Source organism: Capra hircus, chromosome 25, assembly GCF_001704415.2.
Source record: "Capra hircus breed San Clemente chromosome 25, ASM170441v1, whole genome shotgun sequence".
Taxonomy (NCBI): domain Eukaryota; kingdom Metazoa; phylum Chordata; class Mammalia; order Artiodactyla; family Bovidae; genus Capra; species Capra hircus.
The window spans coordinates 25,678,788-25,702,189 of record NC_030832.1 but is presented as its reverse complement, the minus strand read 5'-3'; the positions used below and the strand labels follow the sequence as shown (position 1 = coordinate 25,702,189).

The 23,402-nt window shown below is 52.2% G+C and overlaps 1 protein-coding gene across 1 annotated transcript in view; it reads right to left on the bottom strand.

The window, feature by feature from the left end:
• SBK1 (SH3 domain binding kinase 1) overlaps nucleotides 1-21,895 on the bottom strand; it is a 53,377-nt gene extending 31,482 nt beyond the window's left edge. The window contains exon 1 of the mRNA XM_018040964.1: nucleotides 21,083-21,895. The gene's annotated coding sequence lies outside the window, so the exon portion shown is untranslated. The remainder of the gene's footprint in view (nucleotides 1-21,082) is intronic.

The following is a 23,402-nucleotide window of genomic DNA, read 5'->3' as shown; positions in this document are numbered from 1 at the left end:
ATGTGAGATCTTCAGGGACCAGGGATCAAACTGGTGTCCCCTGCATTGCGGGATGGATTCTTCACCACTGGACCACCAGGAAGTCTGATGGGGGTGATTTGAACACAAAGTAAACTTTGACTGTGACCTCCATAGCGACACAGAAGAAATGCTGGAAAACAGAGATCTCCATTTAGATTTCCTTGCCCATATCCCTCTCCAGTGCTGACATGTCCTCATTCTCCCGGGTGGTCACTTGCTGATCTCCTTGCAGGGAAGCAAGTGAGACCAGGAACTTCAGGATTTCTGATGATTTATGCACCTTCCCCCCAGTTGGCTGCATTTTATATTCATTGATGTGTCAGAAGTTCCTGTTACCACTGCGGGAAGCAGAGAAATCGAAATAGAATCCTTGTCCTGTAGTAGGAGGAGGGTCTTTGTGGCTCAGATCATAAACAGTCTGCCTGCAGTGTGGGACACGATATCGTGTTTCAAACTGTATGAGTTTGGGTCACTCTACCAGCCGTACTGAAAGGGCTCTGTTGGGACAGTGTCTTGGCCATATCGACCGTCTCCATCAGTGGAACAACGATGGCCCTTGTGGTCTGTGTCCTGCGGTGCTCCTTATCACGTCTGGCCCCCGTCATGATAGGGAGAGGACATTCCTGGCTTGTTGATCTGCATTGTGATTGGCTTGTGCAGAGACAATCTCCTTTCCTGGATGGCCACCATCGAGTCCAGGACCTTGCTGGTGGCAACTGGCTCGTGCCGCATGATCAGGGACCCTGGTGGCATTGGAGGCTGAGTAGCTCAGAGCTGATCAGGCTTAGGATGCTGAAGACAACGGCATTTTAGGCAAAGGTCCAAAAGCTTCTGGGGCTTCCCTGGTGACTCAGTGGTAAAGCATCGGCTGCCAGTGCAGGAGACACAGATTCAGTCCCTGGGTCGGGAGGATCCCCTGGAGAAGTAAGTGGCAACCGGTGTTCCAGTATTCCTGCCTGGGAAGTCCCATGGTGAGAGGACCCTGGCGGGCTACAGTCCATGGGGTCTCACAGAGTCAGGCACGACTTAGCAACTGAGCATGCGCGCACCAAAGCTGCTCACAGCCAGGAGTGGGAACATTCAGGGCCACTGGGAGACACAAGTCAATTTGTAGCTGATAAAGAAAACCATGAATCCACCAGAACCCACGATGGATCAGAGAGAAGGCGGCGGGGCAGCCCAGGACATATGGCAGCTGGAGGCCATGGATCTTTGAATCTCTCATCACCTTTTTGGAGAATATATTCTGAAGTGAGAAACACTGTGTTCAGCAACAGTCCTGATGGGCTCCACACCTCTCCTGTGGAAATACAACTCTGTGATGGCGGCCAGCAGGATGCCAAGGATGACGGGAAGTACAGAGAGGAAAGAACCCGCTTTTTATGACATCGCAGAGCTATTGAGTTGTACTTGGAGCTGCTTTGAAGGGAATTCTGTCCCTTGCAGCTGAAAGCATGCCAGCTGATTTGAGAAGACATCTGTGGTTGCCCCTTAGGGATGGAATCCAGGAAATGGGACTGGGGCTGGGGCAGATCATGGGAGTTCACTTTTATCTGTTATATTTTGGTCTTTTTTTGTTCAAAACATCGGACACAAATATAATAAAATGTTACCATTGATTTTAGTTATGGATAGGCACAGGGTTACCCTTTTCTCTGTTTTCTTTTTTTTTTTTCAAAATAAAAATTACTAACTGGGAATGCTTTTAAATGGGATCTGGAAAAAAGAGAGGAAAGAGACTTCCCTGGGGGTCCAGTGGCTGGGACTCTGAGCTCCCAGTGCTGGGGGCCTGGGTTCAATCCCTGGTCAGGAAACTAGATCCCCCATACTGCAACTAAAGATCCCACATTCTGCAGCTAAGACCTGGCGCAGCCAAATAAATGTTTAAAAAAGAGAGAGAGAGAAAGAGAGAGGAAAAAAAAGAACTTTTTCACTGGGGGATTCTGTTTTCTAAAGCCAGGTCTAAGAGCTATCTGAAATGATCTCATCTCTTGTTGTCTGAAGGCAGAAGAGAGTGACAGAGGATGAGACGGTTGGATGGCATCACCAGCTCAATAGACGTGAACTCAGGCACACTCTAGGAGATGGTGAGGGAAAGGGAAGCCTGGTGTGCTGCAGTCCCTGGGGGTAGCAAAGAGTCAGAAACAGCCTGGAGACTGAATAACAACAACTCGACCTCTGAGGATTGTAGGGATGGGTAGTATCGAGTTGGCCAAAAAGTTCCTTCGGGTTACAGAACCTCTCGAATGAACATCTTGGGCAACCCAATACATTTGGCTCCGGGCCCCCAGTACCAGTCCCTACTGCTCATGGGAGATCAGGAAACTCAGGCCCCTTAGGGCTGGATATGGCTGCTTCCCTGGAGGTTGTGACCTGAGGATCTGAGAGGTCTTTGCCCCTCCCCTGTCACACTTACTGCAGGGGGACCAGGGAGCATCGTTGGAGCAGAGGCTACTCAGAGCCCATTCAGTCTCTGCTCCTGCCTCAGGAACGTGGACATTCTGAAGGAAGCCAGTGCGGTCTGGTATGCATCCCTGGGGGGCTGGCTTTGATGATGTCCTAGTTTGGGTTTCCTAGAAACAGACCCTGAACCAGGAATTTGAGATCAGTTTTTTTTGTTGTTGATGTTAGGTGATCCCAGGTAGAGGGGTAGAGAAAAGAGACAGGGAGGCAGGGAGGCACCTCAAGTTACCACTGCGGGCAACTAGAGGTGAACCCACTGGAGAGCTCTCAGAGATAGTGTAGAACACACACGGATACACACTGAACACGTATGATATCCCATCTCATGTCAGTCATTGGTGAGAGCTGCCGGTTGGGGGGTGCAGACTGGAACAGAGGAGGTACTCAGGAAGAGAGGCAAGGATGCGCGTGAGTAGAAGTGGGGAAGGGGCCCAAGGAGATCTGAGGCTCCCCAGGTGGCACAGTGATAAAGAATCTGCCTGCCAAGCAGGAGACCTGGGTTCGATCCCTGAGTTGGGATGATCCCCTGGAGAAGGAAATGGCAACCCATGCCAGTATTCTTGCCTGGAGAATCCCATGGACAGAGGAGTCCGGCGGGCTACAGTCCATGGGGTCACAAAGAGTCAGCCACGACTAAGCATGAGCATGCATGAATTCCAAGGAGACACAGGCAGAGAAAGGACAATGTCTGCCACAAATAACGAGCACTTAGAACAGGGCCCTGGGGCTGGCTTGATGCTCACCTATTCCAACTGGAGTGGAATTCTGGTACCCAGTATCACCTGTCCCTCATTTTTACCAACAGAACCCCAATTTTCCTTTGGGGACTCACATTCCTTGACATACCTTTCCCTACTCACTAGGGGTTCGGAAGGTGGGGCTTACCTCTTCCGCTCTAGGGCTAGGCTTGTGACCCCAGCTCCCATCAGTTAGCATATGCCAGCCCCCTGGCCACAGTGATTGTTTCTGAGATGGGTCTGTGATCCACACCAGGCTGATGTGCCAGAACTTCCTATTGCACTGAAAGAGGGTGGGATGTCAGCCTGGAGTGGCTTCCACCAGGGAGAACCTCCCAGAGGAAGAAGCCGACATAGCAGAGAGCAGTCAAGAGATGGAGAGTATCAGAAGCCACATGCCATCATTTGAGCCCCTGGATCCAGCCATGCCTGAAGTCCCTGGACTTTGCAGTCTTGTAACCTGATAAAGTCCCTTTCTTGCTGAAGTCAGTTGGAATTGGGTCTCTGTCACTAACACCCCCAAGTGTAAACTATGTGTAAATGGGGGTTTCTAAAGTGTTTAAGGATGCAGGTGTAAGTGAAAGGTTCTCCTCTCTGTCTGCCATAATCGCTATTTGCTCAGCACCCCAGGATGTCTGAGGAGATTCTCAGAGGGAGCTCAGGGTGTCCAGGAACAAGGGTTTGGAAGCCTGGGAGTTCCAGCTCCTGTCTCCTTAGGGTATGGTTCTTGGGGTCATGTGAGGAGCATGCAGGGTGGGAACCTGGGCTGCCATGTGGTCCACTTCCCTCTAAGCATCAGGAACCTCTGGGTTCCTGCATGCACGCATGCATTCATACATTCACACTTATTCGTGGGCACCTACTGCATGAAGGGGACTTCCCCGATGGTTCAGGGGTAAAGAATCCACCTGCAATGTAGGAGACCCGGCTTCAGTTCCTGGGTTTGGAAGGTCTCCTGGAGAAGGGAATAGCAACCCACTCCAGTATTCTTGCCTGGGAAATACCATGGACAGAGGAACTTGGCGGACTACAGTCTATGGGGTCGCAAAAGAGTCGGACCGAGTGACTAAATAACAACTGTAAAAGTGTACCAGGATAAAAAGGTGGGCTAAACAGACAATCCTTGCTTTCCGGAGCTTCCAGTCTAGTGGGGGGTGGGGGTGGGAATCTCTATACTAATTACACCAATAAATGTCAGATTCTGAGCTAAGTAGGTAAAGGGCCACGCCAGTGTTCAGGGCCTCATCTTACTCCCTTCTGATCCTTGATGCCTGTCCATCTCTCCCCTGAGCCCTCTCAGCAGCTCAGACACACTTTTTCTCCTTCACACCTTCTGGATCTTGTACTCCTCAACCCCGGAAGTCCCACCTCAAGTCTAATCTGCATCCTGCCTGCTGCCTGCTCAGCCTGCTTTCTTTGCTTTGGTCCCCAGGGAGGTGAAGGCCATTGAGCATCTTTTTGTGTCACCTCACTGCTCAGGGATGAGTCTCTAGACATTTATCAAGTATCGAGGGTGTGCCAGGTGCTTGCAGAAGGCTAGACCTTCCCCAGATGGAGAAACTGGGGCATGACCGTGGCAGTCCTGTGCTAACAAGGCCAGCCTCTCCCGTCCCCTGGAGTAGGAACGGGACACCCTGTCCTGTGCCCTTCTTGCTACTTGTCCTCTTAACCTCTCCCAGGCCAAGGGTTTCACTAGATTGAGGGCAGGAGGAGAAAGGGGCAACAGAGGATGAGACGGTTGGATGGCATCACCGATTCAATGGACATGAACTTGGGAAAACTCCGGGAGATGGTGAGGGACAGAGAGGCCTGGAGCGCTGCGGTCCATGGGGTCACAGAGTCAGACACGACTTGGCGACTCAACAACAACAGCAACAACAGGCCAAGGGTCCCTCCCAGTTGGCAGCCCCTGCTTGCAATTCCCAGGCCCAGTCCACTGCCTGCACCCCAGAGCCTGCCTGGGGGTGGGAGGTCTCCCTGACCCCTGAGGATGGCCCCTTCTGTCTGTCTCCTACCCTCCTCCAGCCCCTCCTACTTATTTAACAAACACACATTTGGCCAGATTTGAAGCATGAACTCATTTAAACCTCATAATATACTTACTGTGTGGGTGAGTGATCATTTTGTATCCGAGATGCAGGGAGGGAAGAGGTTGCCGAGGCTGACCCATTAGCTGGGGCTCGAATCCAGGCCGGCTCTGGAGTCCAGGCCCCTAACCACCTGGCTGCCCAGCCCCTCCAGCCCCCACCATCCTGGCCTCCGCTCACCTGATTCCACTGATCTCACCTGCATCCCTCTTCCCACCCACCTCTCACTCTCGATTTCCAATCCTTTGGTCCTGGGCTGCAGCCCGGGGAGAGGCACTGGGCTGGTCCTACCAGAAGGAGGGACACTGGGTGGAGGCCTGAGAGCTGGGGGGCCCAGCCCCGCCCCCACCGGTTCCCGGTCCTGAGTGGATGAGAGGATGGGCTGTGCCAGGGCCCTGGAGGAGGTGGGCAGGGTTGCAGCAGGGAGGGGAGGCTGGGTGGAGCCAGGCCTGCAAGCCCTAATTAAGTCAGTTAATTAGGTGGGGAGGAGAAGCCTGTGGGAATTAATGAGCTTGGCTAATTAAGTGGATCTGGCAGAATGGCTCCGATCCTAGCGGCTCCGGAGAGATGGGGGCTTAGGCAGGACACAGGGTCGGAGGCAAAGTGCTGGGCACCTCCCCTTTTCACCAGATCTGCAGCCTCCACTGGGCTAAGGCCACTACCAGGGCCCGCACTGACCATCAGGGTCTGCGGCCACCTCCTGAAGTTACGGGCCATGCATGCTACTGATGCTTGGGTTGAAGTCCCCATCGACAACCTGGTGCCCTGTTACCCATCCCTAAGGGGTTAAAGCTCTATCCCCCCTTTGAACATTTCGGAGATGGAGGCTGAAAATGAGCCCTGACCAGGCTCCTAGCAGAGCAGCCACTACAATCCCTGACCGGCAACCATGACTGCCACCCACACGTCCCCCAGGTTTCAGAGGGAAACCTGCCTGGTGCTCTCCCAGCTCACAGATGCGGCAGCTGAGGCCGAGAGGAAGGGGCGTGGCTTGTCTTCCACCCATTGCTTACAGCAGCGACTGGCCCAGGAGCCTGGGGGCTTTCTCTTGCTGGGCACTATTTCCCTCTGATCGTGGGCCGTTGAGTAACAACAGCAACAGTGCCCATGGCTGGAGTACATACTGTTTGTGAGGTGTGTGTCCTTGACACAAGGGCCAGCTACAGAATGTGAGGCTTCTTATCTAGAAAGCAGGAGAGAGGCTTTCCCTTCCTATCCAAACCTCTCTCTCTGCCTGCCACAGTGTTCTATATTTGCCATTGAACATGATGCTGCCTTGGGCATCACGGATGCCTGGGGCCCCTTGATGCACACCCGACGTGGAACCTTCCTGGTATCCAGGCCGCTGCTAGACCAAGCACATCAACCTTGACTGTGGCATGCAGGACCGTAGTTCTCCGACCAGGGACTGAGCCTGTGCCCCCTGCAGTGGAAGCACAGAGTCTTAACCACTGGACCGCCAGGGAAGTTTCGCTTGTGCCACCGTTACTCAGACTTCACTTACACTTCAATGATGATATGATGAAGAAAGGCAAGCTGCTGGGAATACCCTGGCAGTCCAGCCGTTAGGACTCTGTACTAACCTGAGGGCATGGGTTCAATCCCTGGTTGGGGAGCTAAGATCCCACAAGCTGCATGGCACAGACAGAAAAAGAAAAGAAAAAATTCTAAGATACCAACCACAGAGCATTAGAGCCCAAGTTTGGGGCCCTGCGTGATACATATTAACTGAGTTCTCACAGCCACTCTGCTTACTGGGACTGTTACTGCCCTCGTTTCACATATTTGTTCATTCATCCATTCAGTTACTAAATATTATCAAGTGCCTCCTATGTACCAGGCAACATTTGCAGTGAACAAAACAGAAAAATCACTGCCCGCATCCATTGTAGTGAGGGGAGAAGACAACAAACAGGGTATGTGAAGAAAGGACCATACTTCATGGGATTCATGGAGGGAAGACATAAAGCAGGGAGGGCTTCACAGAGAAGGTTCCTTTTGAGCAGAAACTTGAAAGAGGTGAGGGAGGAAGGGAGCCATGCTGAAATGAGGGCAGGCAGGCAGAGGGAAGAGCCAGTGCAAAGGCCCTGAGGCCAGAGTGTATGCTTGGGGATGCCCAGGAACAACGAGGCTGATGGAGCCTGGGAGGAGTTGAGAGGTGATGGGGACAGTTCATCCAGGGCCACAGTAAACCTTTGCCTTTGACTCTGAGAGCAGTGGCAGTCCTTGGAGGGTTTTGAGCAGAGGAGGGAGAAGGTGGATTATAGGTTTTAACAGGCTCCCTCTGGTGGCGCAAGAAGGGAAGTGAGGAGGCTCCAGTACCCAGCGAAGTGAAACAAGATAGCTAGGGACCAGGTAGTAGGAACAGAAGTGATGAGAAGTGACAGGATCTGCTGACAGATTGGACAATGGGGTGGGGTGTGTGTGTGTGTGTGTGTTATTTGCCTTCAGCCTCTGGACCGTGAAATTCCACCAACAGCTGAGGACACCAAGCAGCTCTCTGGACCCTGGATTCCTTGCCCCTGAAGGTCTGCTCTCAATGCTGGGACCCTACCCCTCTCCCTCTGCGTTTCTGCCTGCCTGGGGCCAGTGGCTGCAACATGGACAAGGTACATGAAGCCTCTTGGGCACAGTTCTCCTTTCATGGAGTCAGACTGAGACACTGAGTCCCCAGGGAGGGACTGTGAATGGGGTGCATGACCTGGGTGGGGGACAGTGGTGAGCGGGAGAGCCCTAGCCCATCTGAGTGGTGGCCTCCCCTCCCCTGTGGCCCATTGCTGTCACATGGGAATGTGAACTCAGGTTTTCAGAGCTTCTAATTTTCCAGAAGTTAGAAACCTGGATCTTATTTGTAAAATGTTAGCAAATCATTGATTAAAAATAGTCAGGAAGGCTAGACCCCCTCTGAGGGACCAAGGATAACACAGGGGGGCTGCTTCTGTGGGTCTTCTACACATCGCGACCTCCATACCAGCGGCCTCGGCCAGCCTGGGAATACAGATAAAACGAAGACACTTCTTCCCGAGGTGTGGCCTCGTAGGCCAGCTCTTGGCTGGTCTGGGCAGGATCCTGGAAGGACTGGGGCAGTTAGGATGGAGCACCCCTTCTGAGCCCTTGGTGGAGGCACCAGACGGTGACATTTCTCAAGGATGATATGGCTGCCAGGCAAGGGCAACTGCTGGTCCCCTGGCTGCCTGGAGGAGCAGGAGAAGGCCTGGGATCAGAAGGAGAAGACCATGGCCAGGAATGAGCCACAGGGTGAAGTCTGCTCCCAAACAAAGAGAACCAGCAAGACTAACAGGAAAGGGAGGCACCCAGGCTTGTTCCTGCCTTACAGGCCACCCTTAACTCTGCCTCTGCTCTGGAACATTCCAGAAACCGACCTCTGTTTCTTCCCCTGGATCTAGGCTGGGCAGGGCTGGGCTGAGGGGCTGCAGGAGAAGCAGAGAGAGACAGAGGCGGTGGCAGAACCTCCGGCACTGTCAGATCGGGTTAGCCATCTCCCAGTGTGGCGCAGCGCTTCACACGCCTGACCTCATTCATCCTCTGAACCGTCTCAGGTCAGAGTTACAGCTGGACGCAGGACGAAACTGGGTCACAGAACGGTCGGGTAACTGGCTAAGGTCACGCAGCCTAAAAGTAGCGGGACCTGGAGTTAAACCCAGGGGTATCTACCTGCAGAATCTGAGCTTGGACATAAACTCTGTCAGAAAAAGACCGAAGCAGCACGGACAGACGGACGGAACGAGCGGTGCTGTCCCTGCATGTGCGGGCGCAGCGCTCCCTCTAGTGGCCAACTCGCCGCAGTGCAGGACAGACGAGGGGCTCGCCGGCCGCCCGACTCGCTGTCTCTGAGTCTCTTGTCTGTCTCACACGCCTGCACGCACGCACGAGCGCGCACACACATTCAGTTTTCCAGCGGGAAGACCGCAACATCTCCACCTTCTCACCTGCCACAGGCGGCCCCTACCCGGCTTCCCCTTTCACCTGGTCAGGCTCCATCAGCGATGCCAGCCCCAGGGAGCCTTCCGGTTACTCCCCGGCGTCTCTTTCTCTCTGTCAGAACCTGGGTATTCTTGTCTATACCCGTGGTTCTCAAACTCTGCTGCACATTCTAGTCTGCCCGGGAGCTTTCAGAAGTCCTGATGCACGGCCACGCCCAGAGCAAAGGAATCAGCCTCTTCTCTCACCATCACTGGACCTTCGGAGTTCAAACCTCAGGTGGAGGGTGGAGATCTCAGCCTTTTGGTTCTCTGGCCTTTCCTGACACCTTTAACCCTCTCTGCTCCCGTCCACCTCTGAGGCTCACATCCCAGACCATATAATTACCCCACACCCCACCCGCTCTGAGATTCTGTTTTGATCACCTCCCTCTGTGTTTCCCTCTCCATCCTCTTCATCTGGTACCCACAAGCAACAGTTTTTTCACCCCATCGAGGCCACCAGTCCAGGGCCCCCATCCCTTTCTCACTGCCCATCAGCCCCCTTCTGCCATGATGATCCACCGTGCCCTGCTTGGGTTCTGCACACCACCATCACCATGGCTGCTCCCTGGCACCTTCATCTCCACCCCGCTGTGTCCAGCTCTCCTGTTGGAGAACCTGCCTGGCAAAACGCCAACCATCACCTGCTTTCTGCCTGCACCATACAAGCCAGCACTGGTCCGAGGGTTCCCCACTAAGTAGAGAGTTTCCCTTCATGGTCTTCATGAGGCACTCGCTGCCACCCCACAACCCCAGTATGCCTGCCAGTAGCCCTTCCCCACTCTCTCTGACCAGGCCTTCTCAAATTTTAATTTGCTTGCACCTCTCCTAGGAATCTTGGTGAGGCCTGAGCTGCATGTCTAACCAGCCCCCCAGGGGTGCTGATGCTGTTGGCCTCTGCACCCTCCTCTGAGCGGCAATGTCCTCCAACCTTCTCCTCACTTCTCAAACCACGGTTCCCATTTCGCTGAGAATACAGGTGGACCGGATGCAGTTTCATTGGCTCCTTTTATCAAAGCACAAACCCACCCAGCCCCTCACTCTCACTTCTTCCAGCAGCTTTAGTGGGGGTGGGGAGGCCCTTCTCCCGAGGCCAACCCCTCCTTTGGGCCCTGGACTCTTCAGGACTCCCCTCTACCACACGTCTCCATCCATTTCTATCAAGAAACACGAGCAGCTCCCACTCCCATTTCCCACTGCTTTGGGACAATCATTTCCATCCTTTTAGCTGAGTATTAGTAATTTTCATTCCTATGTTTCCTGCGTAGCATGTTTTAGGTTATGCTTTTCATCTCCACTTCTCATGCTGGAAGATGAAGATGGAGTTCTCTGATGTCCATTCCCTCCACTTCCTGTCTCCCGCCCTCCGGGAACAGTTACATCACAGTATTGATAAGATTGGTAGTGTTGGCGGGACTTCCTTGGTAGTCCAGTGGTTAAGAATCCACCTGCAAGTGCAGAGGACATGGGTTCGATTCTTGGTCCGGAAAGATCCCGCATACCGCGGGGCTATAAAGGCCATGTGCCACAACGACTGCACCCTCCTCTAGTTTAGACCTCCTTTAGACCGTGCCCTAAAGCCTGTGCACCGCAATCAGAGAAGCCACCATAGTGAGAAGGCTACATCTCACTATGGCATCTAGAGAGTAGCCCACACTTGCCATGACTAGAGAAAGCCCTCGTGCGGCAATGAAGACCCGGTACAGCCAAAAATTAAAAAAAAAAAAAAAAACGATTGATAGTGTTGGGGACTTTCCTAGTTGCCCAGTGGTTAGGGCTCCGTGCTTCCACTACAGGGGGCGTGGGTTCGATCCCTGGTTGGGGAACTTTGCCGCACAGCCAAAAGGGGGGAAAAAAAAAGATTGGTAGTATTTACATAGTATGGAAACACAACTTTCTGTGGGATACCATGATTTCTTTCCCCCCTTTTCCCTTTTATGATAGATTTTCTGTTTTAGTTTTAGATTTATAGAACAACTGAACACGAAGTACAGAGACTTTTCATGTATACCTGCCCCCTCTGCATTTTCCCTGATTATCAGCATTTTGCATTAGTGTGGTGAGCTTGTTACAATTGATGAACCAGTGCTGATAAACTAATATTAACTAAAATCCATAGTTTACATGAGGGCTCCCTCTGTCGTACAGTCTATGGGTTTTGACAGATGGATGGGGTCACGGACCCATCTTTCCAGTATTGTACAGAATAGTTCCATGGCCCTAAAAATCCTCCGAGCTCCACCTACTCACTCCCCGCTCCCCACCAGCCCCTGGCAACCACTGATCTTTTTCCTGTCTCTAGTGTTGACTTTTTCAGAATGTCATAGAGTTGGAGGCATACAGCTCATAGCCTTTTCAGACTGGCTTCTTTCACCTTGTGGGGTGGTTGTTGTTTAGCCGCTGAGTCATGTCTGACTCTTTGCAACCCCATGGACTATAGCTTCTCTGTCCATGGGATTTCCCAGGCAAGAATCTTGAGTAGGCTTCCTTCTCCAGGGGACCTTCCTGACCCGGGAATTGAACCCCCGTCTCCTGCATCAGCAGGCAGGTTCTTTACCACTGAGCCACCAAGGCCATATGCATTTAAGATTCTTGTATGTCTTTTTGGGGCTTCATGGCTCATTTTTATCAGCAAATAATATTTCATTGTGTGGATATATCATAGTTTGTTCATCTGTTCGCCTGTTGAAGGACATTTTAGATGCTCCCAAGTTTTCAAGCAATTATGAAAAAGAGCTTTTATAAACATCCATGTGCAGGGTTTTGTTCAGACATACGTTTTCAACTCATTTGGGTGAGTACCAAGGAACGCTATTGTTGGATCATATGGTAAGACTATGTTTAGCTTTGTAAGAAACTGCCAGACCGTCTTCCAAAGTGACTGTATCATTTTTGAGTTCTCACAGCAATGAACGAGAGTTCCTGTTGCTCCACATCCTCCCCAGCATTCGTAGCTGTCAATATTTTGGGTCAGTGTGTAAATGTATCTCACTGTGGTTTGAATTTGCCATTTCCTGATGACATCTGATGTTGAGCATCTTTATAAGCTTATTTGCTGTCTGTATATCATCTTTGACCTAGTGACCGTTCAGATCTTTTGCCCCCTTCTTTAATGGGGCTGTTCCTTCCCTTTCTTCCTTTTCTCCTTCTTTCTTTCTTTCAGCTGCACTGGGTCTTCATTTCGGCACGTGAGCTTCTCATTGAGGTGGCTTCTCTCGTTGCAGAGCAGAGGCTCTAAGCTGCTTGGCCTTCGGTGGTTGCTGCGTGTGCGCTCAGCAGTTGCAGTTCCCGGGCTCTAGAGCGCAGGCTCAGTAGTTGTGGCGCATGGGCTTAGTTTCTCCTCGGCATGTGGGATCTTCCTGGACCAGGGATCGAACCCGTGTCTCCTGCATTGGCAGACGGATTCACCACTGAGCCACCAGGGAATCCCTGTCCTAACTGTTTTAAATGTTTTCCATTTCTGCTCTGATTTCCTTTAGGATTGACGGAAATCAGTCAGTCTTAAAGGAACATCAATCCTAGAGGAAATCAGTCCTGAATATTCATTGGAAGGACTGATGCTGAAACTGAAACTCCAATACTTTGGCTACCTGATGCAAAGAACCGACTCGTTGGAAAAGACCCTGATGCTGGGAAAGACTGAAGGTGGGAGGAGATGGGGATGACAGAGGATGAGATGATTGGATGGCATTACTGATGTGATGGACGTGAGTTTGAGTAGGCCCTGGGAGTTGGTGATGGACAGAGAAGCCTGGCGTGCTGCAGTCCATGGGGTCGCAAAGAGCTGGACACGACTGAGTGACTGAACTGATCTGAACTGAAATCTGCTAGGATACTTTTTTTTGAAAATCGAAGTACAGTTGATTTACAATGTTGTGTTAATTTCTGCTGTACAGCAAACTTATTCAGTTATACATACATATATATGTACATATATACATGTATAATATATATTCTCTTTCATATTCCTTTTCATTCCGACTCACCACAGGATATTGCAGATAGTTCCCTGTTCTGTGGAGCAGGACCTGTAGTCCATCCATTCTATGCATACTGGTTGGCATCTGCTAACCCCAAACTCCCATTGCTATAATATTCTTAAATTTTAAGAACTCTTTTGTTTTGTTCATCTTTGGGGGTTTGTTTTCTTTCAAACTAGCATCTACTTTTCATTTCACAGTTACAATATATATTCCTAAATCTCTGAGTATTGTAGTAGTTTTTTGGGGGGCGCTCTCCAGGTGGCATTAGTGGTAAAGAACCGGCCTGCCAATGCAGGAGACGTAAGAGACACAGGTATGATCCTTGGGTTGGGAGGATCCCTTGGAGGAGCTCATGGCAACCCACTCCAGTATTCACGACTGGAGAATTCCACGGACAGAGGAGCCTGGCGGGCTACGGTCCACGGGGTCTCACAGAGTTGGACAAGACTGAAGCAACTTTGCGTGCGTGCAGGGAGAGAAGAGAACTAAAACCGGAAATAAGAGACCAGCAAGAACAAAATACCCATTGTCAACATATTCCAAGGCTGAAGGGAGTGAACTCTGCCGTGTCCTGCCTGGAGAGTCTGGACCGGATTTCACGTGCTGGGAGCCGACGGGGGAAGGACGCTCCAGGTGATGGGGGCAGGGGCAGGACACCCCACATGCAAGATGCAAATATTCAAATAATCCCTCCAGTAGAGCATAGAACTCCTCCTTATCCTCATGGTGCCCTGTCCTCCAGTTCACAGACCCTGTGTTTTATCCTCTCTGGGGAATAAGCCTTCAGTCTTTGTCAGGGTGGGGGAGGGGCAGCTGCCCCGCGGAGCTGAGCAGAGAAAGAAATCTGAGAATTAAAGCCCTTCTTAGACCAATCCTCCTGGTTTTGGCCCTAGCTTTACTCCCCCTTCCAGAGGTACTCAGTCCGTTAACACTAGGGCCTTTTGAGGTTTTGTGGTGGAAATTGTGGTGCCCCCCTTTTTTTTCTCTCATGCCCAATTTAGGGTTCCCTTGAGGCGCCGCGTCACCGGACCGCTATATCCCTCACCATGTTCATCTGTTTTCTAGATTCCAGCATCGTGTTGCTCTTGTCTCCTTTTTCACTGTATAAGTTCTTGCTGATTCACGCTGTGGGAGGCAGAATAATGCCCCACCTAATTCCATTAATGTCTATGTCGTCATCCCCAGAACCTGGGAGTATGTTACCTTAGGTGACAGAAAGAGGCTTTGCAGGTGTGATTAAGGTTAAGGACCTTGGGATGGGAAGATAATCCTGGCTTGTTCAGGTGAGCCCAAGATAATAGCGTGCAGCATTAAAAGCTGAGAACCTTTCCCAGCTGGGGTCCAAGAGAGATGTTGAGAGAAGCAGGGCCAGAGAGACGCTGCCTTGCTGGAAGGAGGGGGGCCCTCTGGAAGGCGGTACCTTGGAAAAGATAAGGGGGTGGATTTTCCCTGGAACTTCCAGAAAGTTCTTCCAGAAAGAGTTCCCAAGAGCAGCCCTGTCAACATCTTGACTTTAGCCCAGGGAGACCCATGTTGGACTTCTGACATATAGTCAGTAAGATAATCAATTTGGTTTTAAACAACTAAAGTTGCAGTAGTTCGTACCTTAAAACCCACTCACACGTGGAGAAAAGGGCTTACACTGTTGGTGGGAATGTAATCGATGCAGCCACTGTAGACACAGTATGGAATTTCCTTAAAAAGCTAAAATAGAGTTGCCCCACAACCCTACATTCCCACTGCTGGGCCATGTATCCAGGGAAAACCCTAGTTTGAAAAGATGCACGTACCCCCAGTGTTCGTAGAAGCACTATTTACAATAGCCGAGATGTGGAAACAATCTCGATGTCCACTGACAGACAAATGGGTAACTAAGAGGTGGTATGTTATGCGCAGTGGGATATTACTCAGCCGTAAAAATGAAATATGCCATTTGCAGGAAAATGGCTAATCTCGAGATGATCGTCCTAAACGAAGTAAGTCAGACAAAGACAAGTATCAGATGATGTCACATATGTGAATCTGAAACATGGTACAGACGAATTTATTTGCAAAACAGAAGCAGACTCACATAGAAAACAAATTTGTGGTTACCAAAGAGGAAAGGAAGGGGGAGGGATAAATTAGCAGTTTGGGATTAATTGATACACACTACTATATATTAAATAGATAAGCAACAAGGTCCTGATGTATAGCACAGGGAACTATATTCAATATCTTGTAATAAACCATAAGGGAAAAGAAAAAAGTAAAACCCACTCGTTTCTGTTTCATGGGGTTTCAGGTCGCAGAGAACCTAAATGTGTGTATTCAATCCACCATTTTTAACCGGAAGTCTCCACTCACCCCTGCTCCCGTCTCCACCCCGCCAGGAATTGTAATTATCCAGGTCACTTTCGGCTTCTGTGCTGCTAGATCGATTCTCCTTTTCCTTGGCTGTTCAGCATCTTTGAAGCCAGTTGTCCACCTCTCTCTCTGCCTTGAGACACTCGTCTCTTGGTTTCCATGGCTACCCACGCTCCTGGTTTTCCTCCTACTTTATTTCTCTCCCGCCCTGTTAGCATCTCCTCCACATGACCTCACATTGGTAGTGTTCCTCCGGGCTCCATCCTGGGGCCTCTCCTCTGTCCCTCCAGTGTGACCTCATGGCTTTCAAAGCCACCTTCATGCCAAAATCTCTGATATCTCCTAGGTGGCCCACAGACTCCCGCTTTGAGCTCCAGTCTCTTAGTACCAACTCCTCCTTTGACATCTTCACTTGGGCGTCTCATGTGCTTCTAGGTTGAAAACCTCCATGGCTGAATTCCTGAATTTCCCACTCTCTCTCTTCCCGCCCTTGAGCCTTCCCCTCATCCACACATTTATCCAACCTAGAAACCTCAGATTCATCCTTGATTCCCTTCGTTTAACCCATCAGCAAGTTCTGTCTCCTAAATATATCTAGAAAGTGTCTATTTCTCCCACGTCCTAGGGACACCTTGGTCCAGGCCGACACCACGGCCCCCCTCCGTCACCACCATGACTTCCACACTGATTTCTGGTGTCTGCTCTGTCCTGGCTGCCACGGATTCTCCCCAGAGGAGCCCAAGTGATCGCTTAAGATGTCAATCAACTTATGCCACTTCCCCCTTTTCCAGTCACATTTTATACCAGGATAAAATCCATCCTCCTCATGAAGGCCCATAAGGCCTGTATGATCCAGCCCATCCCCGTCTCCCTTCATTGCCCATGTCTCTCTCCCCATCACTTACCTGCCCTGGCCATACTGACCTGATATTTTCTCACATTCCCCAAACTCTGAGCTGCCTCTGGGCCTTTGCCCTCCCTATTCTCTATGCCGGGAATACTTCTCCCTCAACTCTGCCCGGCTCCTTCGCTTTCTTGAGGTCTCAGATGAATTGTCCCTGCCTCCCCTCCCCCTTATGCCAAGTGGTGTCTCCCTACGATGCCTCTGGCAATTTCCTTAACAGTATCTTTTTCTAAAATACATAATATTTGTTTACTTATTTGACTGCATTGGGTCTTCGTTAAAGAACGCGGGCTGTTCGTCGTGTCACATGGGGTGTTTTGTTGCGGTGCGTGGACTCAGTAGTTGTGGAACCCAAGCTTTCTTGCTAGGCGGCGTGTGGGATCTTAATTCCCTGAACAGGGACTGAATCCATGTACCCTGCATTGCAAGGGAGATTCTTCATCACTGAACTACTAGGGAAGTCCTAACAGTGGGTTTTGAACGTGGGTGATTGCATTTGTTTGTTTACTTGTGTTTTGTTTGACTCCCACTTTGATAAAAGCTCAATGAGAGGGAATTCCCTGGTGGTCCAGTCGTTAAGACGCCATGCTCCCAATGCAAGGGGCATGAGGTCGATCCCTGATCAGGGAACTAAGATCCTGCATGCTGCACTGCAGGGCCAAAAAAAAAAAAAAAAAAAAAATTCCAATGAGAGCAGTGAGATGTGTTTTCTCTGTCCAGTTTCTAGGACTAGTCCACTGAGGGTGCTCAGTGAAGTCTGCAGAATTTCCGCACAAACATGCTGGGCACCTCTTCTGTGCCAAGTGCTTTCATGGATACCAAACATATCATCTTCACAACAGGACTATGTTCCTGAGGTTTCTCTTGAAATTAACTGCCCTGGCCACACAGCGTGGGCAGGAGTGAAGTAGGCCACTTGCAGCTTTGGTTTGGAAAACCCTTCCATGTGATCTCCACCCTTCTTTGACTGCCTGTGAAAGCAGAGAATCCAGTGGATTCTAAAGCCCTGGGTGATGACGGCATCACAGGTGGGCGGAGCCTGGGTCCCCAAAAGACTGAGTGGAGCAGAGTCTCCCCTGGCCCCGCCCAGCCCTTTCTGGACCTGGCATGAGCAGCCAGGGAGGGTCTGCCCTTTGAAGCACATGTGGTTTCCGTGGAGCCTCACCTAATCACGCATCAGACATCAAATAGAGATGGCTGGTGGGTGATTCTTTTGTTGACAAGTTCTCATTAAATGCAGATGAGTTCTTGGTGGGGGTGGTTTCTCACTTCAGCCCTAAACAGAAACGGAGTTCACACCTCAATGGCAGCACGTTGCACTGCAAGCCATTGTTTCAGCGCGTGTTCCCTGGCTCTTCCAGGGAAATGCCTGATTCGTGTTCATCTCTTTGGCCTCAGCCTCTAGTCCTGGGAAGCCTTGGGGAATCTTTGTTGAATCCACAAATGAGGGAACTGGTCTCCCTACATTCCTTCTTGCATCTCTATCCCTAAAAGCGCCCCAGCAGCTCTTTAATTTTACAGAGGCTCAAAGAGAAGAAAGGACTTCCCCGGCATCCCAGAGAAGCAGGATGCTGCAGAATTAGCACGCCCTGGGGCAGCTAAACACGGCAGCAAATTGGGAGTGAAACCTGGCGCCTTCCAGGGGCTGGAGAAAGGCTGAGAGTGGTGGGGGTGGGGAGCAGGCTCCTCTAAACCCCCAAGGTGACCCCACCAAACCTCACTGCTCACTACCCCTCCTCCACTAGGGAAAAAAACACTCCAGAACTTCCCCCCGCCAACACTACCCACTAGCACTGCCTGGCTCCTGCAGCCTGGGCGTCCACATCACTCAGTATTTTTAGCTTCACCACCTGGCACCTGTGGTCACTGTCTTTGCCCAGCCTGGTGGTGTCCCCTCTCCAGATCTTAAAGGGCCAGTACCCACCAGCTGGAAAGGAGACCAGATTCTGCCAACGCAGGTCACCATACTGCCAGGACAAGAGGCTGAGGGGCATGCCCTACAGGAGGAGTCCCCAGAGTTGGAGGAGGAAGATGGGGGGATGAGGGAAGAGGGCAGGATCTCATGACTGCCTGACTCTAGAGCCCATCCCTGTCTCATTCTGGGGTTTCCCAAATGCTGGTTTATTCAAGCTGCCCACCTGGTGGGGGTTGGTTATTGTTTAGTCACTCCATCCTGTCTGACTCTCTGCGACCCCATGGACTATAGCCCCACCAGGCTCCTTGTCCAAGGGATTTCCTAAACAAGAAAATTGGAGTGGGTTGCCTTTTCTTTCTCCAGGGGATCTTTCTGACCCAGGGATTGAAACTGGGTCTCAATCAGGTGGATTCTTCACCACTGAGCCACCAGGGAAGCCCCACCTGGTGGGGGGCTGATTAGAAATATATATTCATCCCCTCTGAGACGTGAGGCCACGAAGTCTCCAGGGCAGGGCCTGGGAGTGTGTATTTTTTTAACAATCAGCTCAGTGGTTCTGATGTTCCATCTCCCGACATCTCATCCATCCATCCATCCATTCAATCATTCAACGAGCATTTTGAGTTCCTATTATGAAAACAGTGATGCTCTCAGGAGTCCATTGTTTCGTTTGGGAAACATTTCCACACCTGTGGTCTCACTGAATCACCTAAGTTCCATTTTGCTTCAACACCCTCCCCGCAGCTTGCTCTATCACCTATAGATCAAGTCCTGGGCTCAGCAGTCAAGACCCCTGGTGACCTGACCCCTGCAGACCCTGCCAGACCCATGCCCGCCACGCCCACACAGTTTCTTTCTCACGCCACTGGGTCTTTGCTCTCTCTCCATCTCCGCTGTCTGGAATGGCCTTTCCTTAACTTCACTCCTAGACTCACAGATGTGGAGAACCATCTTATGGTTGCCAGGGTTGGGGGAAGGATGGGGGGAAGGGATAGTTAGGGAGTTCGGGGAGGTCACGTACACACTGCTATATTTAAAAGGGATGACCAACAAGGACCTACTGGGTAGCACAGGGAACTCTGCTCAGTATTATGTGGCAGCCTGGATGGGAAGGGTGTTGGGGGAGAATGCATGCATGTGTATATATGTCTGAGTCCCTTTGCTGTCCATCAGAAACTATTACAATTTTGTTAACTGGCTATACTCCAATACAAAATCAAACGTTTTAAAAAAACTTCACTCTGTACCTGGAAGAGGACCTGTCCTTTAAGACAGACCTGCAGGGGCTTCCAGGGTTCCCGTGGGCAGGGGTGGTCAGTCTCTCCCGCTCACTCCCTGAGCACAGTGCACTCATGCCCAACCAGTGCCCATCACCGCCAAACTGATCCGTGTGATCGAGGTCTCTCCTAGCAGGCTGGACCCCAAGAGCGCTGGGGTCCTGGCACTCTGAGTACCCAGTCACTGCTGAAGGATGAACTGACCGTCATGCACCATGCACAGAGTAGCCCACTGTTCCACAAATGAGAAGACAGAGGCCCATGGAAGACAAATGACCCACCCAGGTCCACCAGTGAGATTTAGGGAGGAGCCTGTCCCAGGCTGCAGGAGCCCCCGCCCTCCTGCTAGGGGCCAGGAGGGCACACCTGGGCTGGCACTGAGCCTGCCCTTCTCCCCACCCAGGGCAGTGCTGACTCAGGTGGTGACGGAGGTGTGGGCGGGCTGGGCTGGAGCAGAGGTGACCCCTGTCTCCCCTACAGATGTTGCATCTATTCCCGGAGCCTGTGGTCACAGCTTGGGAAATGCACTTGGCTGGAGCCTGGGTTTCCCTGAACTTGGGGGTGGGAAGAGGTGGCCAAAGAGACACTGATCTGTAGGGCATGAATCCCTCACCCCTCCAGGCCCAGTGCACACCCTGCCCCCTACCATGAGTACATAGAACTCACACCTAGTGCCACAAACATACACACACACACATACACACTCACCCCCAAATACCCAATCACCTAGACACACAAGCCTTCCATCCCCTCCCCTCCCTTTCTTTTATACAGACACACACACACATGCGTGCGTACGCACATGAATACATTTCCACTTATTAATTCAACAAAAACCTAACACTAAAAAGTGTCAGTGCAGTGCAGGTAGGAAAGGTGACTCTCAGCTTGGGATGGGGCAGGGGCTTCCTGGAGGGCTTCTTGGAGGAGGAGGTATGGCAGCTGGGCTTGGAAGGAGGGGAGCTAGGGGAAGGCAAGTCTGGGCAGGGTTTCATGGAGGGTGAATACAGGGGAGAAGAGCAAAGATGAGGTGGGTGGGGCTGATCTGATCTCACAGGCCTTGAATGTCCAGCTGAGTGTTGACTTCACTGTGTGGGAGCCGGGAGTCACGGAAGACTCTGAGCAGAAGGGGCATGACCACAGGGGGAACAGACAGGAGGGTCACTGTGGGGGCAGGATGGGAGAGACAGGGAGGAGGCTGTGGGGTACCCTGGTGAGAGATCTGGGAGTCTGACACAGGGAGGAGGGATGGGCTGGTAAGCAGTGGACAGAGGAACTCAGAAGCAGGACCCCCGGCCCCCAAGGGGCCCCTTCCCAAGCCCTGTGCCCTCACCTTGCCCACCCACTGCCCACCTCGGGCACTGACCTCTGCAGTGGGACCTCTTCCAGCAGCTCCTCCTCCTCCTCCCTGTGGAAACAGACGAAGCAGAAGGCTGGCACATCCTCCTTCCCACAGCGCAGGGGCCAGGCCGGAGGCAGCTCCAGGACGGGGCAGGGGCGGCCGGTGGCGGCCTCGACAGCATCATCCCTCGGCTGGGCAGGGCTCCCCGAGCCAGCGTGCTCCAGGGTCAGCAGCCTGTTGGCCTCGGGACCCTGCGCCTGCGCTTGCCCACCTGCCACCTGTGCCTTTTCGCTCAGGTTACCCGTCGCCTCGGTGAGCGGGAGAGCCCGTGGCTCTGTCTGATGGGATCGGCTGTCCTGACTCACGGACCTTCCAGCCCCGCGGCTGGGCCCTCGGAAGCAGCTCCCGGTCGCCTGGACTCAGAGGCAGCTGGCCGGTGGACAAAGGTCCAGCAGGGCCCCTCGCCACCCCTGGTGGTGCCTGAGGCTCCTCGGCTGCCTGCTCCACTGCAGCTGGTCAGAGGCGTGACCCGGAGGACAGGCTCACAGATGCCCTGTCCATCTGTTCATCTGGCTGTCCGGCTGTCTGCTCCTTCCCGGTTGGCCAGCACAGGCGATAGAGGTGATTTCTCCAAGAAAGTTTGTTCTCCCCGGGGGGGTGGGTGGCATGGGTGGCCTCCAAGAGGGAGGGTCGGGACCTGAAGCTGAAAGGTGGGCGAGGACCAGATGAGGTTGGCACGGTGCCCACGCTGTCCACGAGAAAAGTTCTGGTCCCTGGACTCCTGGCTCCAGTGCCAGCTCGGACTGGAGCTCCCTGGGCTCAGGGCTCCTCCGGCTCCTCCAGCGGCGGCTGCTCTGGCACACCGGCTTGGCTGTGGGTATTAATAGCTCCACATTCACGCTGAGAAGCCGGGAGGTTAACTCCTTCTCTGCCGGAGCTGGGAGGCCAGTGGGCGGATGGCCACAGGGAGCAGAGGGAAGGCGGCGCCTGAGATCTGCCCGCGCAAAAGCCTAGCCTGGCCCCCTCATCCCCCCTGCGGGACCCTCCGATGCCACCTCCTGCCCGTGAGTGACTATGCAGCACTCGGCATCTGGATTTCGAACAGAATGCCCTGGCCGCCTGACCCCACCAAATGCGCCTCCAGGAAGCTGGATTAGACTGGGGGCTCAGGGCAGAGTCCCTGGCAAGGTCAGGGCACTGAGTTCTGGGGAGCATTGCCAGGACTCCTTCATTTACACATCCCCCTCCTGGGGCCCCTTGGCATTCTCTTAACAAACAATTACCGTCACCAAGTCTGGGGCCAGTTTTGTCCCTGGCTTCCTGTGGGATCTCCCGCTAGATGAACCATACACAGCCCCAGAGATGGACCACATGCGTGGTGCATTCTACTGAAGAGTGTAAGGAGTGGATGGGAGTGGAGGAATCTGAGTAAGGTTTGTTTGCTTGAAAAATGTTTATTGCAGGACCTCCCTGGGGTCCAGTGGCTAAGACTCCACGTTCCCAATGCTGAGGCCCAGGTTCAGTTCCAGGTCAGGGAACTGAAACCACATGTCACAACTAGGAGTTCACAGGCTGCAACCCGTTGCAGCCAAATAAATAAATATTTTTTAAAATGAAAGAAAATGCTTGAGCACCGGCTATGTGCCGGGCACTGTGCTGGGCACTGGACATACAGCAACGGAGACAGCAGACACCTGTCCTGGTGGGCTTGCCTGTCACAGCTGGAAGCCACTGGGGCTGAAATTTGTATACCTGGTGGCCTGGCAGTGTGTGAATTAGGGAAGGCGCTCCTGCAGCCTCTTCCACAGCCCCCAACCCCTCTCCCCAGCACCCAGCTTGTAATGTGAGTCGCAAGGTGGCCTTTAGCCTCACTCACCTCCTCTGCAACTTACAACATGCATAGCCATTCACTGTGGCCCTGGAATCACCAACAAACAAAGGAAAAATTCAGCTTGTGAAAAGGCTTATGAAAAAAGAAATCAGGGAGAGATGAGGGAGACTAACCGGGAGGTGGTTGGATAGGGTGTTCAGGGCAGACCTCCCACGGGGTGACACTGGAGCTGTGACCGGCAGGAAGAGGAGCCAGTGGAATATCTGGATGGAAGAAGGGTCAGCAGCTGCAAAGGCTCAGAGGCAAGAACTAGCTGGTATGTTTAAGGAAGAGAGTGAGGAGCAGCGAAGGTCTTTAAGCTGAGTTTGAGAGTTTCCCCAGGGGCTCAAGAGGTGGGGTATCATCAGCAGAGAGGGCAGAGTTCCTGCAAAGACTCATGAAAGGATGCATAGGGCTTTCCTGGTGGTCCAGTGGTTGAGAATCCACCTGCCAGTGCCAGGGACATGGATTCGA